This window comes from Chiloscyllium punctatum, chromosome 3 (genome assembly GCF_047496795.1).
Source record: "Chiloscyllium punctatum isolate Juve2018m chromosome 3, sChiPun1.3, whole genome shotgun sequence".
Classification (NCBI taxonomy): domain Eukaryota; kingdom Metazoa; phylum Chordata; class Chondrichthyes; order Orectolobiformes; family Hemiscylliidae; genus Chiloscyllium; species Chiloscyllium punctatum.
Window position 1 is genome coordinate 86,071,089 of NC_092741.1, and position 19,424 is coordinate 86,090,512.

The window sequence follows — 19,424 nt, forward strand, 5'->3', positions numbered from 1 at the left end:
CTTTCCTTGATGTTCAATAGTATTACTATTGTTAACGCCACTGACTTAATAAAGCCTTTCCAATATCCACACAGCACAAGTCAAAAGTGCTATGGAATATGCCCCACTTACCTGGATGAGCGTATTTTCAATAACCCTTAACAAACTTGACAACATATAAAACAGATCAGCCCATTCAACTGGCCCCTTTCCATTAACATTCAATCCCTCCACCAGCAGTACACTGTGGCAGCATATATATCTTCTACAAGATACACTGCAAAGTTCCTTTGACAGCATCTTCTGAATCCTACCAGATGTATCATCCAAATGATCTGGTCTCAAAGTCAAGGAGTAGTCCTTAATCCAGTCAAGGAGGTGCTGCTGTCAGTCACGTGATGCTGGTATAGTCAGTCAAGAACAAAGCTTGCTCACAGTCCAGGGGTTTAGGTAAGGTTAGTCTTCTGCTTGGGGCAGTCATAGTTTCAGGGTCCATTTCATTACAGCCTGGGGAGTGAGCCACAGTTAGTGCTACATATCAATGGAATTAGCAGGGTGGAGCATATCACGGAGGTGGTGGGCAAAAGCATGGGATGCAGAAAGGACAAGGAAATGGCAGTCATGATATATCAGAGGGGAGGGGAGGGATTGGTTGTGCATGGGAGAGCATGGGATGCTGCTGGCCTCAACAGAGCAACAGTGCAATACAATGGTGGGTATTACCAAATTGGCAAAAGTGAGGACTGCAGATGCTGGAAACCAGAGTTTAGATCAGAGTGGTGCTGGAAAAACACAGGTCAGGCAGCATCCGAGGAGCAGGAAAATCGACGTTTCAGGCAAAAGCCCTTCATCAGGAATAGAGGCCAAATTGGCATTACCAAATTGTTAAGATGTGGCTCAGGAGGGGGTAAGGATGACAGTTGAACTCAGGTTGGGACATGGGAACATGTTGTTGTTCAGTCATGGGAGTCTATAGCCCTCAATTCTATTTTCCCTGGATGAGTCATGATCTGGGGAATGCTAGGTTGAAGGAGGTCCAAGGGATTGGGGGAACCTGATGAGCAAGCAGACCCTGGTTATCCAGGTCTAGTGTGATCTGCATTTCCTTCCATGATCTGATGATAGTTAAAAGTGACTTGCAAATGTAAAGTAGCTGGAGTCATCACTAAAGTGGGTGTGGCTTGTCAGGCTGAAAATGTGAACTCCACTTCTGTGTGATATGAGGGCCTTCAAGGAGCAATTCCATCAAACATGAACCTGCAGAGTTGCAATTCACATCATTTGCAATCATGTCTTTGTGCACAGGAACACGTGTGTACACGTATGAAGGGTGCCAAAACCATAGAATCCCTACAGCATGGAAACAGGCCAACTGGGTCCAACAAGTCCACACTAACTCTCCAAAGAGAAGCCCACCCAGACCCTATCCCTTGTATTTTTCCCATGGCTAACAGACCTAACCTGCGCATCCCTGAACACTATGGGCAATTTACCTTGGCCAATCCACCTAAGCTGCACATCTTTAGACTGTTGACTGTTCTCGTTGCTCAGAATCTGTCTGTTATTTATGTTCCTAACAGAGGGTCACTGGAGTGTGAGCGAGGGAGCTAGCTTTAGAATGGGTGATCATCACAGTTGTTGTGATGCAATGATGGCGCAGGGAGATGGAGGAGAATCAGATGCATGCAACCAGCTGCAGAAACCGAACAGCCTCTACTTCATGGACAGGTCACAGCTGATGGTGCTCCTCACGATGTAAAGAGGGCATGAGTCTATAGCCCTCAATTCTATTTTCCCTGGATGAGCAAGATATAGTGTCAGTGCAGATTGAGGACGACCCCAAGACACTGTGACTGAACTATGTTGTGTACTGGAGTGGGACTTGTGACCTGAGGGAGTAGGAGGCCATCCTCTTCCAGTGGATGTGAAGGTGATGCTGCCTTGAAAGTTAATGTGGTTATCTCCTTCCAGGAAGCCACAAGGAGCTGCCTGTGTTAAATCTCTCAATTGCCCACCAACTGGTGTCCCAAGACAGTGACTGATGCCGTCTGTGCCAGCTCACAAGGTTCATCTCGTTTCTCTATGACAAGGTGAATGCTGCCCTGTAACGTGGCCTGGGCAGTAGGATTTGTAAACAAAGCTGGCTTCCCCAGTTGCAGGCTTCCATTGATTGTACACACATTGTACTGACAGGGTCATCACATCAATAGTTCACGTGCAAATGATTAGTCATCACCAATTCTACTTCTTAGGAGTTTGTGTCTGGTGCCCTGGGTTCTGCCATGTTTCCTCCTTCTCTGATATTGTGTGCTCCTGTTGTACTTGTTCAAGTCCAGGTGCCTTGTAAGTCTGGTTACTGGGAATAACAGCTAGCCACTGTAACATTGATTGATGATACCACAATCTAACTGAGGTGCAGCATAGATACAGTACAGCCCATTCTTCAACCAAGGTCATGATGGGACAGATGAAAGCCTTGCTGAAGATAAGTTTCTGTTGCTTGAATCAGTCTGGTGGAGATCTGCTACACACACCAAACAGAGAGTGTTGTACTCCTAACATGCTGTACTCTGTGCAACTGCAGCAGGCATCGAGGGGATGTAATGGATGTTGAGAAACTGGGAGAGCAGGAGCAGTCTTCCAAGGAGGAGGTCATTGAGGAGCAGGATTATCACTTTATGCATGACAGAGTGTAGCTGCACTGAGTGCTGCAAACTAAACAGGATTTCATTGTCTAGAAGCTGAGCTCAGTCTGCAGTGATCCAGCATTTACTGCAAAATATATACAAGTAGTTCATTTGTAGTTGTTTTCTGTTTGCTTTTGCTGTTTGTAAATAAAGGTTTCTATTTGTTTTGAAGGCTTCCAAGTATGTGATAGCCACAGAACTGAGCTAAAGTGGGCATTGAGGAAACAACAGTTTTGATTTACAGAGGGTTGAAAGGAGGCATGTGGCTAAGGACCAATGTATTGTGTGACCTGCTGCTAAAATAGCCAAAGGTCTGGGAATGTGCAAGGTATGTACAAGGAAGTGTCAGCCACACCACCTGGGTGTCTTGAGAAGTGATTGCTGATATGGCACTATATTGACAGTGAAGGGCTACTCTGGAATGCCAATATTTGGTTGCATAGCCAGGGTTCGAAGATCGTGCCAGCACAAGGGATGACAGTCTATTCCAGGATATCCTGGCATTATCAAGTCCTTCTGGCTATGGTGAGTGGCTGGATAGTTAATAAGGCAGGTTTGAACAATCATATGAGAAAGATTGATAGACCCTGTGGAGAGAAATCCTCCATGAAGCTTGGCAATAATGATACTTTGCGAAAATACGGTAAGGTACAGCCTTGGGCAACCCCCCACTAACATAAAAGAAGAAAAAAAACTATAAAGCAAAGTCATTTTATAAGTGGACCATATTGGAAGAATACAAATTTGAGAAACTTTACTGAAGTACTTTGGCAAATTTTATAGCAGCATTTTATGCAAGGTTAAAAGGTTTACAATCAAGTAATCTGCTAAAAGCTGCAGTCAGGATCTTGATTTTGCAAGATAAACCAAACTGTGATAGTTTCACTTTCAGCCTTGGTATACCTGGCTGGAACTCAACAGTCATAAAATTGAACTGACATTATCAAACAATCATACTTCAAAAGCCATGTTTGACTTTGATGCAATGTGAATACCTCAGAAAAATCTTTATATTTTGGTGAGTCGAACAAGAAATGAAATTGGAAACAGAGAACGCAGGGACAAGGAACTGGATTTTTAAATCAAGGTCAGGATCCCCAAAGCCCTGATCATTTCTGGACCTTGACCCATTTAAATATAAATCCTCTGATTGGGTTAGAAATAAACTTGACATCAAATTAGTGGTGCTAAGCATGACTGAGGCAGAATCTACCTGAATAGCACAGACAGCAAAGGCAGGTAGTAGTAATTATTGAGTCTATCATTGTCATGCTGCACAGCTCCATTCTCAATACACCAAGAAGTGCTCAGATAGTAATGACTAGTGATATGCTGGATCTGGCACAAATCCCCACCACCCCCATCCCAAGAATTTTCACTGGGTTAAAAGAAAATTTTCACTTCAGCATGAATAAATTCAACAGCAGTGTACTCATGTGGAGCAGATTGTTTGAGTTCACTGATGTTTTCCAACTGTAAATTTTGTCCTCACCCTCAACTACCTGTTAACAAAGACCTAAAGGAAGCTCTGAAGAACTGCCATTGCATTTGAATTGTGAACTTTTTCCTCTCTGCACAGATGCTACCAGACCTGCTCAGTTTCTCCAGCACTTGCTGAAGGAGATTAATGGCAAACGAAATTCTCCAATCCCTCAGTTCACCAACTCCTCCATTTCAGGATCAACCCTGCCCCACCCCAACCCATTTGAAATTTAGACCATGTACTGGAAACATCAGGATTCAGGGATGACCACAGACAACCAGACACTGCTGGTAATGGAAAATTTGATCTGTAATCTCTGCCCCATAGGGTTAAAATAGCTAACCACAGACAGTCAACTATTCTGAGGAAGGATCACTTGAGTTGAAACATTAACTCCAATTTCACTTCACAGGTGCTGTCAGATCTGCTGAGCTTTTCCAGCAATTTCTGTTTTCATTTCTGATTTACGGCATCTGTAGTTCTTTCAGTTTCTAATATATTGCTGACTGATTTTCCTGCCAAACTATTAAGGATATGTATTTGTTAGTTAGACATTAATTTAAGTTGGGTTATGATTATGTCCTTTTTTTCTCATTCAGAAAGTAACCAGTTGAGGATAGAAAGTCACACCTTGCACTATCAGAAATGTACGGCACATTATTCTCTTGGTGAGTCAGGTGTTGCAGCATCCAGCAAAACGTTTGCTTCTGTGCTCCAAAGTGCAAAGGTACCAGGTAAGGGATCAAAGGTAATTTTGGATTTCAAATATGTGCTTAAATTTTAGTCCCCACAAAAAATAAAAGGAATAGAGGTATCAAATTATTACAGAACAGTTCATCAATTAACACAAAGTTAACTGATTAGTGCCTGCACCCAATATGTGAAATACAGAGTGAACACCTGGTACTTAAAGATATTTCAATTTTCTTTGTACTATTATTTTTCTTGACTTGATTTCTTATTTTTACTTCATGCAATTTGGGATTGAACAACAACACGCTAACAATGGGACAGCCTGCCTACTGTCTTCAGCTCAATGTACTCAGTGTCAAAGGGAAAATTTCTCAATTTAAATAATGTGTGGGTGCCTGAGGCACAGGGACACATCTGACTAGGAAGACCAATGTTTCTTTTGATCTGGGGAATAGAATATCCTAAAACATATTTCAATTATGCAGGTCTGTAACATTAACTCTGTTTATCTCTCCATAGATTCTGTCAGACCTGCTGATTATTTCAAGCAATCCTTTTCTCTTTTAATTCATAGAAGGCGGTGAGTAGATGGTGCAGGTGTGTTACTATTAGCAGATACAGCACCACTATCCATTGCCAGCATATCCCTGCTGCTGATCCACAGGCTGTGTTAATGTGCCAACTGATTTACAGGCCCACTAAACCCAAAACACCAGCAAATGTATTTAAATCTCTCCATTCAATTGATAAATCTGTCCAAGCATCCATCATGGGTTTGGATTTCTAAATATCAGGAGAAATGCAAGGACTGGCAATGGATTTTGCTCAGTAGTATTCTGAATTTTATAAAAGGAGCCAGGCTACAGACTGATCCAGGATGGTGTGATATACCCACTAGCTTTTTGTCATTTGACATGGGCACGACCGGGCAATGGCTTCTCTTTGTGTTATAAATTTCTACGATTTCCATGATTTCTATGACAAGGATATTGATAGCTTTAATTCGGCATCTGAATGGTTAGCTGGCTTCCATGACTGATTAGAGTGAACTCATCTGTGATGTTCTGATTTATTCTCAAGCCAATCCTAGCAAAAATATAATCTATAGATACATTGGAACAATGATATTTATCACGCAATATCTGAAGCTGTGAAAATAATATCTAGTTCATTGTCACAAAGTTAATTTGGTTAGAAAGTGAAACTGCAACAGATTATTAGAGGGTGGGGTTGCCATGTAATTTAAGGGACAGATTTCCATAATAATTTAAGAATCTTGTTACTTGGCTAGGAATGCAATCTTTCATATAGTATAAAGGCAGCTACAAAAATTCAACTCAGACAGCATTGGTGGAGAGAAAAAGGGATAACATTTCAGATCGATGATCTTTCATCAGAAAGCAATTTCTCAATCAGTGAGATGTACACAATTAATCCACCTGTAGTCTCAATGAAACAGATCAACCATTGTATGAGGTTGAGACCAGATATCTCAAAGCACCCATGAACAGAGTACAAAGCAAGCTGGCTGCTTGTGCTCTATCTGGCTGTGATGAAGCAACCATTCAGAAATCAAAGATCTGGAGACCACAACATCAGTTATTTTAAGTATTACAAAGTTGGCTGCAAAGTAAGCCAACCATTTGTCTATTAGAAATCATTTGACATCTGACCAAAAAAAAACAGGAAATGTGGCTGAAAAAGAAGATTCTAGACACTACATCGCAGAAAGGATACTGGAGAGGGTTCAATGCAGATTCACCAAAATAATAGAGGCTAATAGAATTATATTATCTTGCCAATTTCCATAGGTTGTGCAGACTAGTTCTAATATTTCCTTGGGTATACAAGATTAAGGGGTGATTTAACTAAATTTGAAAATATCGGAAGCAATTTGTATCATGGATACTATTTCCTTTTGGATGGCAGAATCCAGATCCAGGGAGCATAACCTTAAAGTTAGAACTAAGCCATTTAGGGATGGCAAAAAACAATCCTCACACAAAGGATGGTGGAAATCTGCAAGTCTCTTTCCCAAAGGAAATATTGAAATTGAAGAAAGGCTGATAGATTCTTGTTATCATCATATTAAACTTACAGAATCAAGTCGGATGGATGGAATTAGGATAATTAAGCCATAATCTAACTGAATGGTAGAATAGGTTCAATTCCTACTCCTGTTCATTAATGTAAACAAGGAGACCAAGTTAAGTTACATAGCACAAAACAAGCAGATCGGCAGTGACTGTCCATGTAGGTGAGCTGACCATTCTACAGTGCAGCCATCAAAGCTCCCTTCAAAGATTACAGGCTGCTCATTGCCTCGAACAAATGGAAAAGGAGTGCACGCTCCATACGGCATCTTTTAATGCTTCAAAATTGCAATGCCGGTCCTATGATTTTAACATATGCACATCATAGAATCATACAGTACAGAAAAGCCCTTTGGCCCATTGAATCTATGCCACTAACTATATACTATTACCTATACACATCCCACTTTCCTGTAATGGCCCATAGCCTTGAATATGATGACACTTAAAGTGTTCATCCAAGTACTTTCTCAAGTTTTTGAGGTTTCCCACCTCGACTATCATCCCAGGCAGTGCATTCCAGAATCCTACTACCCTCTGGGTAAAAATGGTTTTTCCTCAAAACCCCTCTAAACCTCTTGACTTTCACTTTAAAGTTATGCCCCCCTTGTTATTGTCCCTTCAACTAAAGGGTACAGCTGCTTTATGTCTACCCTATCCCTGCTTCCCATCATCTTATATACCTCAATCACACCCCTCCTCAACCTCCTCTGCTCCAAATAAAACAACCAACCTGAGGTTATCCAGCCTCTCCTCCTAACTGAAATGCTCCATCCTGGACAGCATCCTGGTAAATCCCCTTCAGTACAACCACATCTTTCATCTACAACTTTAAGACATCATCCCTCCTTACTGCAGTAACTGACTCCCTTAGTATTAATGTTGCACCACCTCCACTTTTGCACGCTCCTCTGTCCTGCCTAAACATCCTATACTGTGGAATGTTAAATTGCCCGTCTTTTCCCTCCCTCAACCAATTCACTATGATGGCAATAACATCATAGTTCCCCACTGACACCCTGGCCGACCCATTGTCTGAGCATGCTCATGCCCCACTGACACCCTGGAAAACCCATTATCTCAGCATGCTCCTGCCCCACTGAACTCATCTCTACCTACCTCGACACTGTCCTATCCCCACTAGTCCAGGAACTCCCCACATACATTCGAGACACCACCCACACCCTCTACCTCCTCCAAGACTTGCGTTTCCCCGGCCCCCAACGCCTCATCTTCACCATGGATATCCAATCCCTCTACACCTCCATCCGCCATAACCAGGGCCTCCAAGCCCTCCGTTTATTCCTCTCCCCAACGTCCCCAACAGTACCCTTCCACCGACACTCTCATTCGTTTGGCCGAACTGGTTCTCACCCTTAACAATTTCTCCTTCAAATCCACCCACTTCCTCCAGACCAAAGGGGTAGTCATGGGCACATGTATGGCCCCAACTATGCCTGTCTCTTTGTTGGCTACGTAGAACAGTCGATCTTCCGTAAGTACACCGGCACAACTCCCCACCACTTCCTCCGCTACATTGATGACTGCATCGGCGTCACCTTGTGCTCCCATGAGGAGATTGAGCAATTCATCAACTTCACCAACACATTCCACCCTGACCTTAAATTTACCTGAACCATCTCTGACACCTCCCTCCCCTTCCTGGACCTCTCCATCTCCATTAATGACGACCGACTTGACACTGACATTTTTTACAAACCCACTGACTCCCACAGCGACCTGGATTACACCTCTTCCCACCCTACCTCCTGTAAAAAAGCCATCCCGTATTCCAAATTCCTCAGCCTCCACCGTATCTGCTCCCAGGAGAACCAGTTCCACCACAGAACACACCAGATGGCCTCCTTCTTTAGAGACCGCAATTTCCCTTCCCACATGGTTAAAGATGCCCTCCGACGCATCTCGTCCACATCTCACACTTCCGCCTCAGACCCCACCCCTCCAACTGTAACAAGGACAGAATGCCGCTGGTGCTCACCTTCACCCTACGAACTTTCGCATAAACCAAATCATCCGCCGACATTTCTGCCACCTCCAAACAGACCCCACCACCAGGGATATATTTCCCTCCCCACCCCTTTCCGCCTTCCGCAAAGACCGTTCCCTCCGTGACTACCTGGTCAGGTCCACGCCCCCCCTACAACCCTCCATCCCATCCTGGCACCTTCCCCTGCCACCGCAGGAACTGCAAAACCTGCGCCCACACCTCCTCTCTCATCTCCATCCAAGCCCCTAAAGGAGCATTCCACATCCATCAAAGTTTCACCTGCACATCCACTAATATCATTTATTGTATCCGTTGCTCTCGATGCGGTCTCCTCTACGCTGGGGAGACTGGGCGCCTCCTAGCAGAGCGCTTTAGGGGAACATCTCCGGGACACCCGCACCAATCAACCACACTGCCCTGTGGCTCAACATTTCAACTCCCCCTCCCACTCTGCCGAGGACATGGAGGTCCTAGGCCTCCTTCACTGCCGCTCCCTCACCACCAAACGCCTGGAGGAAGAACGACTCATCTTCCGCCTCGGAACACTTCAACCCCAGGGCATCAATGTGGACTTCAACAGTTTCCTCATTTCCCCTTCCCCCACCTCACCCTAGTTCCAAACTTCCAGGTCTATCCACCCTCCCCGCCCCCGACCTATTACCTTCATCCCCTCCCCCATTCACCTATTGTACTCTATGCTACTTTCTCCCCACCCCCACCCCCCTCTAGCTTATCTCTCCACGCTTCAGGCTCTCTGCCTTTATTCCTGATGAAGGACTTTTGCCCGAAACGTCGATTTTACTGCTCCTCAGATGCTGCCTGAACTGCTGTGCTCTTCCAGCATCACTAATCCAGAATCTGGTTTCTAGCATCTGCAGTCATTGTTTTTACCATAGTTCCATGTGTCAATCTAAATCCATATCATCTGTCTTAACTCTAATACTCTTGGCACTAAAGTAGAGGCCATCCAGCCTTGCCTTACTTCCGAGACACCACATGGCTGAACTTTCTCTGCCTTGGTTCCTTTTCTAAGTTATGCTGTCTCATTATCAAACTAACACACTGTGTCCCCTGCCCCCTGCTGAATTTGTTTAATCTCCTCCTGCAGCACTAGCAAATCCTCCTGCAAGGCTATTTAACCAGCCTCTTGGCTAAAATAAACAGAAGTGCTGCAGGCTATTGTGCCCCACCTGAAAATTGCATGAGATGGTCCTTGCATACCAGAGTGGCTGAGAGTTCCTCCATCCTCAACATTCACCTGCATCCCAAACCTCTCCTCATAGCCCCATTCACGTTCTACTGTCTGATACTTGTTTTTGAGATGTGAAGCTACTGGACAGCAATTGGAAATGAGGAGAAAATGAGGACTGCTGATGCTGGAGATCAGAGTCAAAGAATGTGGTGCTGGAAAAGCACAGCCAGTAAGGCAGCATCCGAGGAGCAGGAGAATTGATGTTTTGGGCCTAAGGTCATTCCTGATGAAGGGTCTATGCCTGGAGTGTCGATTCTCCTGCTACTCGGATGCTGCCTGATTGGTTGTGTTTTTCCAGCACCATAGCAGTTGGAAATTATCCAAATTATTCAACTTTTAAAACAAACTTCTGTAGTATAAAAACACATCAGCATAATTTCTTTCAGTTAATCCACTAAAGTATCCAGAATTTGTATCCTTTAACAGAATGCGACTGAAATTCAAATGTTTATAACCATGCACTTTATCAGAAGGCTGAAAATTCACCCCTACTCTGTGGTTAACTATAAACAAAAGGTTTCTACCAAGACAGCCTTACTTTATGAACATCAAAGAAGAACTGATACTATAATCACCAAAAACATCAAATAATATACCACCTAGAGCATTAATTAATATTGTACCATTTTCAATAAAATCAACTACGATATTTTCATGATGTATTTAGTTTGAAATCAGATGCTTTTCTAAGTACATTCAGTAAGCTGTACATCTGTGTTTCATTTACACGTGACAGTCTATTCTGTGAATAAATCAACAGCACAATGAAACACAGAGTCATACTGGAAGGCCCTAAATTCAACAACTACTTTTTGAAATAAAGATTATGGATTAGGAGATATGGAATGTTGATCATGTGTCTGATGATTTAACTTCTAAAATTTCATTCAGGGGATGTAGGATTTGCTGGCTGACCAGCCTTTATTGCTCATTCCTGAATGCCCTTGAGAGGGTGGTGATTAGCTGAGGTATTGAACCGCTGCAGTCCATGTGCTGTAGATAGACCTAGGATGTTGTTAGGGAGGGAATTCCAGGATTTTGAACCAGTGGCAGTAAAGGAACTGGGAATTGGATGGTGAGTTCCTTGTAGGGGAACTTGCAGGTGCTGGTGTTCTCATGGTATCTGCTCTTCTAGATGCTTGATTTGGAAGGTGCTTTTCTAAGGACTTTTGGTGAATTTTTGCACTGCATTTTTTTAGATGGGACACATTGCTGCTACAGAGTGTCAGAGGTGGAGGGATTGAATATTTGTGGATAGGGTGCCAATCCATAATCAAACAAACTTCTTTATCCTAAATGTCAAGCTTCTTGAATTTTTTTTATAGCTGTACTCATCCAGATAAATAGGGAACATATCATTATATTCTGACTTGTATCTTGTAGGTGGTTTACAGGCTTTGGAGATTCAGGAGGCGAGTTGTTCATTGCATTATGCTTTGGCTCTATGCTGGTCTTTTGAAAATCATCTGTAGATTGCTTATCCAGTTCTTTTCTGGTCAATGCTAATCCCCAGATGTTGATAGTGGGAGATTCAGTCGTGATCATGACATTGAATGTCAAGGTGCAATGGTTAGATTTTGTTTCATTGGAAATGGCCACTATCCAGCACTTGTGTAACATGAATGTTACTTGCTACCTGTCAGCTCAAGCCTCATGGTTGACCAAGTCTTGCTGCATATGTGCATGGACTGCTTCAGGCTCTGAGGAGTTGCAAGTGTTACTGAATATTGTTAGTGATTGCAAAAGAAATCTCACTTTATGATGGAGACAAAGTAACTGATGAAGGAACTAAAGATGACTAGGCCTAGGACACTATTCTGTGGAACGCCTGCAGAGATGTCCCAAGCTAATATGATTTATTTCCAAACACCATAACCATCTTTGTTTGTGCCAGATAGAACTCCAAACAGGAAAGCGTTCCTCCAGAATCCAATTGATTCCAACTTTTCTGATGTTCTTTTCAAAACTTGGCCGAATATGACCTTGACGTCAAAGGCAGTCACTCTCACCTCATCTCTATTGTTCAGCTTTTTTGTTCATGTTTGAACTGAGGCTATAATGAGGTCAGGAGCTGAGTGGTTCTTGTGGAACACAAACTGAGCATGTTCTTCCTTTGCACATCCTGCTTAATGGCCCCCTCCATCACTTTACTGATGATCAAGAGTAGACTGATGGGGCAGTAATTGACTGAATTGGATCTGTCCTGATCTTTGTATTCTGGACATACCTTGGTTATTTTTCACATTGTCAGGTTGATATCAGTGTTGTGGTTATACTGGAACAGCCTGGCTCGGGGTGCAGCAAGTTCTGGAGCACAAGACCTTAATATTATTGCTAGAATATTGTCAGGGCTCCTATTCTTTGCATCATCCAGCATTTTCAGCCATTCCTTGATATCATGTGCAGTGAAATCTGGCCACTGTGATGTTACAGGACTTTGGAGAAAGCCTAGTTGGATCATCCATTCAGTCCTCTGACTGAAGATTGCTGCTCTACCTTTTGTACTGATGTGCTAAGCTCCCCCAACAATGAGGTTGGGAATATTTGTGGAGTCCCTTCCTCCAGTGAGTTAGAATCATAAGGGTACGCTTGTTTAATGGTCCACTGCCACTTATGACTGGATGTGGCCGGACTGCAGAGCTGATCCATTAGATGTTGAATTGCTTTACCCTATTGTTTGACACACAAGCCACTCTGACTTGTACCTTCAGCAGGTTGACACCTCAGTTGAGGTATTCTTGGAGCTGGTCCTGGCATCTTCATTGAACCAGGATAGGTCACTTGACTTGATGATAATATTAACATAGGGGATTGTGTCAGGCCATGAGGTTGCAGATTGTGTTTGAATATAGTTCTGCTGATGGTGATGGCCCTCAATGCCTCATGGATGCCCATTTTGAAAAATGATCTGTTCTAAATGCATCCCATATAGTACAGTGGCAATGCCACACAAGTATCCTGAATGTGAAGGCGGGACTTAGTCTCTAAGAGGACTGTGTGGTAGTCACTCTTTGCAACACTGTCATGGACAGATGCATCTGCAGCTGACAAACTGATGAAGATGAGGTCAAGTATGTTTTGTCCCCTCACGTTGGATCCCTCATGACTTGCCATAGACCTACTCTCCCAGCTTCGTCCTTTAGGACTCAACCAGTTCGATCAGTCATGGTGTTGCAGGTGCCTTTTGTTGATGGACATTGAAGACCACCATTCAGTGTACATTCTGCAGCCTTGCCAGCCCCCAGAGCTTTTTCCAAGTGATGTTGAACATGGAAAAGTACTGAAGTTTCAGCCAAAGTTGGGACATGGAAAAAAACAGAAGCTTTGCTTGCCCATGTTTGACTTGATGCCTTGAGAAATTATGGATCCACAGCCAACATTAAAGATTCCAAGGGCAACTCCCATCCTAGTATATACCACAGTGCCCCCAACTCTGCTGAGCCTGACCTGCTGGTAGGACAGGGGGATGGTGATGGTAGTGTCTAGGCTACTGTAAGGTATGATTTGGGGACTATGATTATGCCATGCTGTAGTGTGACTAGACTATGTGACAGTTCTCTCAGTTTCGGCACTTGCCCTAGATGGTATGCAGGGACGATGGGGGTGAGTTTGCTATTGTTGCTTCTGCCTTCTGGCTTCATTCATTTCTCGAGACATTTTAATGGGTTGCTACCCATTTCAGAGGGCACAATGTTTTGGGTTTGGAGTCACATGTAGGCCGGACAAGGTGAGGACGGCAAGTTTCCACCCCTAAAGGGCATTTTGAACCAGGTGGGTTTTTACAACATTTGACAATAGTTTCACTGCCATCATTGACTTTTTAAAAAGTCTGAAATTAAAAGTCTAAATTCCACAATCTGCACTGGTATGATCAAACTCATTTCCCCAGATCATTACCCAGGTCTCATTAGCCTGAGAGAATTCAGCATGAATGAAACAAATGAATTTCTTGATGTCAAGAAGAAAATCTGGTTTCCTCTTAAGGTTTAATGCCTGCATGAGAACCTCACACAAAAGTAGCAAGAACCCAATCTGCATAAGTTGATATCTCAGCATGAGCTAATCATGCATTATTTCTATACATACTTTCTGACATGGCTGCTCAGTTGAAGAACATGCAGTGCACATTCTGCAGGAACTGCTGGCACATGATGCAAGTTTAACATTGATGTAGTACAACAATGTGCTTGCACATTCAGATTGTTAAGTGCTGATAAGCACAATGACCTGTTTAGCTGCGAGTGATTCTCACAGGTATCAGGAAGAAACTGTGCAAGTCATTTCCTGATTTCCAGGTCGAGGTGGTTAGTTGATGGCTGCAGCTCTCCAGAGTGATCCCCAGGCCTCCACAGTGCCTATCATTCCCCATCATCTCAGGGTACATTCCATAGATAGTGACCTCTTGCACCTCCAATCTGTGGACGTTGACCTTGACAAAACACTAGCCTCAGCGCATCATGGTCAGTCTCAGATTAACGCAGAAGACGCTTCATCACTTCCCTCTTGCACATTGGAGCTCAATGAAAACTTGCAATGCAATGCCCCTGCTGATTTATTGAGCATGCAGAGGCACAGATCCACCGTATCCATCTGCACTGGACCCATCTCTGAGCTCTTAACAGTCTGTCACTTTGCACTTCATTAAACACTTACAGCATAACTGCCTTGCCTTGCCTTTGAGTGCAGACAAAAAGCCAAGCAGCTTTTCATGCTTAGCAGCATTAAACAGTCAAGGGTGTAAGTATGTCACTGTACTATATTAGTGACACACGCAGCATATGTCACCAGCTTACGAAACCAACATATTGCATGCTCTTCAGTTGAATAGCCACGTCTGAAAGTCTAAATGAAGTCATCCTTAGCAAAGATCTGCCAGGCTGTTCCACCAATAATCAGCTAAAAGTATTATCTGATCTTTGTCTGAGGATTAGTCAGGTATTTGATGCAATCAGGATCTGTGGCCTTCCATTCTGTGATTGGGCCTGGGTCAGTCTCACAAGTCAAGTCTGTACTTTCCAGGGATTGTGCATAAATCAGTCAGGGAACTGAAAAGGGATCAGTCTTGTTCATCCTCATCAGTAATGTCCTCACTAGTTATTCACATAAGTTATGTGGCATGGAAAATCTTCTTAGTAAGATAGCAGATTTGAGTAACTTAACCAATTCTTAATTGGGTGTGTCAGTTTGCTGTCAGTGTCAAGTTAAAATGCTGTGGCCTGCAAGATAAGTCAAGGTATCTACTGCACCTAATTGTCTCGAGAGCTTTGATGCTCCTGGGCTAGATTATCACTCCAACTGCAACAAGAACTAAATTAGAATGAACCCTTAGGCAAATTTTGCATCTCCTTCTCTCTCTTCACACCACCCCACCGCCCCCCCCCCCCCCGACCCCCACCACCCCACCAACCATACTTGCATTTGCAATCATTTGCTCACTATCTTTGTAAAAGTTGACTATCGAGTTAATTATTTTTGACAGTAAACCAGGTGTATTGCAACTGAATGACCCCTAGGAAGATGAAAAATAGAAGATATTTTCCCCTTGTTTTGAATGACTTAAAGATTTGCAAAATGTTTGGTTATTTATCATAAATATTAATGGACACATATTTATTAGTGCAAATGTGTTGTACTCTTGGCAGAAAATGCAGCTGTGACCAAAAATCAATAATTTCTAAATGTTATTTTTTAAACTATTTGAAAATAAACATTTCAGAATATATCTATGATAAAGATGCTTTAATTTAACAAGCTGTCAGGCACAACAGTCCTTGCTTATCAGATTTTCTCAAACTTGCTTTGCATTGTGCTTTGTACTTTGTTACTAGCATCTGTATTTGATTATCTTCAGTATCTGATAAATATTTGAAGCCCAGATAATGCATAATTAATTGCCTCACCACCCATCAAAATTGAAGAAGAAAATGAATAGATTAACTAGACGAAAGATAATCCCCTTCCAGGAATCTATGAGCTTATGCAAGCTACAATCATCTCAAGTAATGTAAGTTTAAGGGTCACTCAATAGTCTCCCTCCCAAATCTTCAACTCCGCCCCCCCCCCCCCCCCCCCATCAAATTAGATTTCTCAATCTCCTAGTCATATCATCTTTGTCCTTTGCAGTAGTGCAGTCAACTGCAACATGCATTTGTGCAGTCAACTATTTTCATTGTTCATGAAAATCATCAACTATAACATTCTTCAGGAATACTTCTCTGCAAATGGCAGGTCTGTATTTTCCCTGTATTATTCTGAATTAAGTCAAATTATGGGCTAGTTGAGTTACGTTTCAGAACTAAGTTGCAAAAGACAAAGACAGTGCATAGCTTAAAAGACTCGATTTCAAAAGATTAGTTCATGTAAATTAATTAATAAACTTTCAATCAACACGACACACAGATAAATGGAAACATGCAACAGAACAAATTATCATGTATCATATGAACATGATTTGAACAGTACAGACACAGCAGTTACACAAGGTAATATGTTTTAATCATCAGATTGTTGTGTGAGAGCTATAACATTTGGAGAAAGTGATTATTTTAGTGATTTAAAGTAAATAAATCAAACAAGCATCAAATCATGTTCATATTCAAACTTTATTGATAGCTGAAGCTAATTACAGGGCTTATCGTTTTTAGAAAGAGATTCTGTGGATATAGAAAAGTTCAAATAAATAACAGTAGCAAGGTCATTGTAGTCATGAAGAGGTGTTTAGAAATTACTAAACATTTGGTAAGGTATTAATTTATGTATATAACAGCATGGAAGATATTAGAGAAATAAGCTTCCACAAAGCATGAAACATGATTTCTGAACTCTCAATTCAGTACCAGTTATAAAGTACGGATCTTCCTTGCTCAGCACCAGCTTTAGAAAAGCATCCCCACCCTTCTAAAAACAGAATTACTTCCCACTCGTTCAATTCAGACTCTATTTTAATTTCAGCACCATTTGGAGAGTGCATAAATAAAGTAGGTTGGAAAATCTAATGGGATCCTTGGCCTGAGATTAGGGTCATTTTAACTTCAGCCCTTCATCTCCTTTCATCTGTCGTCTCTTCTGCTCAGCACTGATGCAAGAGCCAACTAGTGGGAGCAGGCAATTGGAGAAGAGGTCCCCAATTGTGTCATGATGGGCTTCTCCAAAGAACTTCTTGTGATGGAAACCAACAGAACAGGAAGAGCTGGGTGCACCTAAAGTTCCTCGTGAGGCCTCGAATAAAACGATTGCTCCTGCTTGCCCATAAAGTGTACTTACAAAAATACTGAAAACAACGGTAGCTTTTGCCACCGCTGGTCACAAAACTGCCAGATTTAGCTTATAAGTTTGGCACGACAAAAAAAAACATTCTGTGCTTTAACTTTAATATTAGATCACCAGGCTTTGTCTTCTGCACACAAGACCCTGCCTGCCTGGAGCTATATCTGGTCGTTTAAGGTATCTGAGGAGAGAACACATTTGAAATGCTGTGCAACCACTTCCTTACCCAGCTCCAATATCTTATTGTGTAGCCTGCTCCATTCCAACAGGGTGGACAGAATAAAATTAACCTCTGCACCTCTACTTATCATAGATAAATTTCTTTTCACCTCATACTAATTATATCTCTTAGTCTATATGTGGCTCTCAGATATTAGGAAAATGTTAAGTACTTATATGCAATGGATAAACTGTAGAGCAACAAAGTTCACTTTGAAGTTCAAACGCAAACTGTCAGTTAATTCCTGTTCAAATATTCTTGAAACCATTTTAAAGAAATTTAGAAATTCAAAAAGAGCATTTGGAGAACAGCAGCATGTGGAAAGATTCAATTGACAAGATGTATATTTGTATATACACTATAGGCCTCTGTATCTGCTGTTTATCAGCATAAGTGCACAACAATTAACATTAATTACCTTACAATTCAGATATTTCTAAATGTTGAATATAAATAAATGCTAAATACCTAAACCTGAAAGTCATGGGACTAAAAACTTTTTTTGTTATTCGGACACAAAAGTGTATGAATATACTGTTTATATGGATATTCACAACTGTGTTCTAAATTACATGCAAACATGTCCACAATTCAGAACCTCCTTTATATCTGCTGCCAGCCATAGACAATAGCTCATCCGTGAATCCAACTTTCATTTTCCCAACCCCGTTCGGAAACTAATCATCCTGTGCTGTTTTTCCAACAAATAAAAATAGTAATAACATATTCAGAGCTCAGTAAGATCTGCAGTGCATGTATGGAACAGAATGTGACATGGCAAAGGCATTGAACAGCTAACTTTGTTGTTCACACTTCATTTCAGGAATTAACAAAATATGTGCTCATTGTTTTCAGATGCAGATTTAAACTAAGTGTATAACTGATATTTTCAATACCAACATGGTTATTATTCCATAGATCGGAAAACTAAAAGTGTACTTTTGGAAAAACAAAAAACATTTTTCTGTTCTACCATACCGTTGCAATAAAAAATTAAATAAGGCAACTGTTTCATCATTTGGAGCTCCTTAATTATGCCAACCAGTTTTTCTGTGGAATACAATTTCTAGTGCAAATATTATGGTACAATATTTGCCTTTGTGCTCCAGAATATAATTAACACCTTCATATTTCTAATAAATACAAGTGACAGAGCAGAACAGAACAATATTCTCTTTCCTTCTGTATCCAGCTTTGCATTCATGGTGATAGTTAAATGAGTGACAAACAATGAACTGAATGTCAAAAATGCCTTTGGATTGAATTGCTCAGAAGAAAACAGCCAAAATAAAAGAGCATCCAACTTTCTGCCATGCTGAAGTTTGTTTTTTTTAATTAAAACCAAAACATGTGCAATTTAACAATATAAGCTTTTAATTTAAATGTACCAACTCTTACCTGAAACATTTGGACTCCTCTCGTGTTTAGTTGAAAAAAAACTTACTATAAGCATTTATGATGTCCTTTTTTGGGAAAGGCCTATCTGTAGTGAGTGAGTTATTTTAACATTGGAAATAGCACTTGCTGCAGGCTAGCATATCTAGTATAATTTTTATCTTTCAAATAAAAACATTATGGTCAGATCCTCAGGGCAATTTGAATTCAGCTTTGTAAATACTTGTAGATACTCTCTACAAAACTAATCACAATCTCAAATATCAGAGTCTATTAAATGAAGCAATGGCATTGTTTGCCAAATGAAACAAAGGGAGTGAAGTCAGATTTGGTTAAAAAATTGTTATA

At 41.7% G+C, this 19,424-nt stretch overlaps 1 protein-coding gene across 42 annotated transcripts in view; it reads right to left on the bottom strand.

Annotated features, from left to right (window-relative positions):
• trdn (triadin) overlaps positions 1 to 19,424 on the bottom strand; it is a 446,963-nt gene that overhangs the window by 285,846 nt on the left and 141,693 nt on the right. The window lies entirely within an intron of this gene.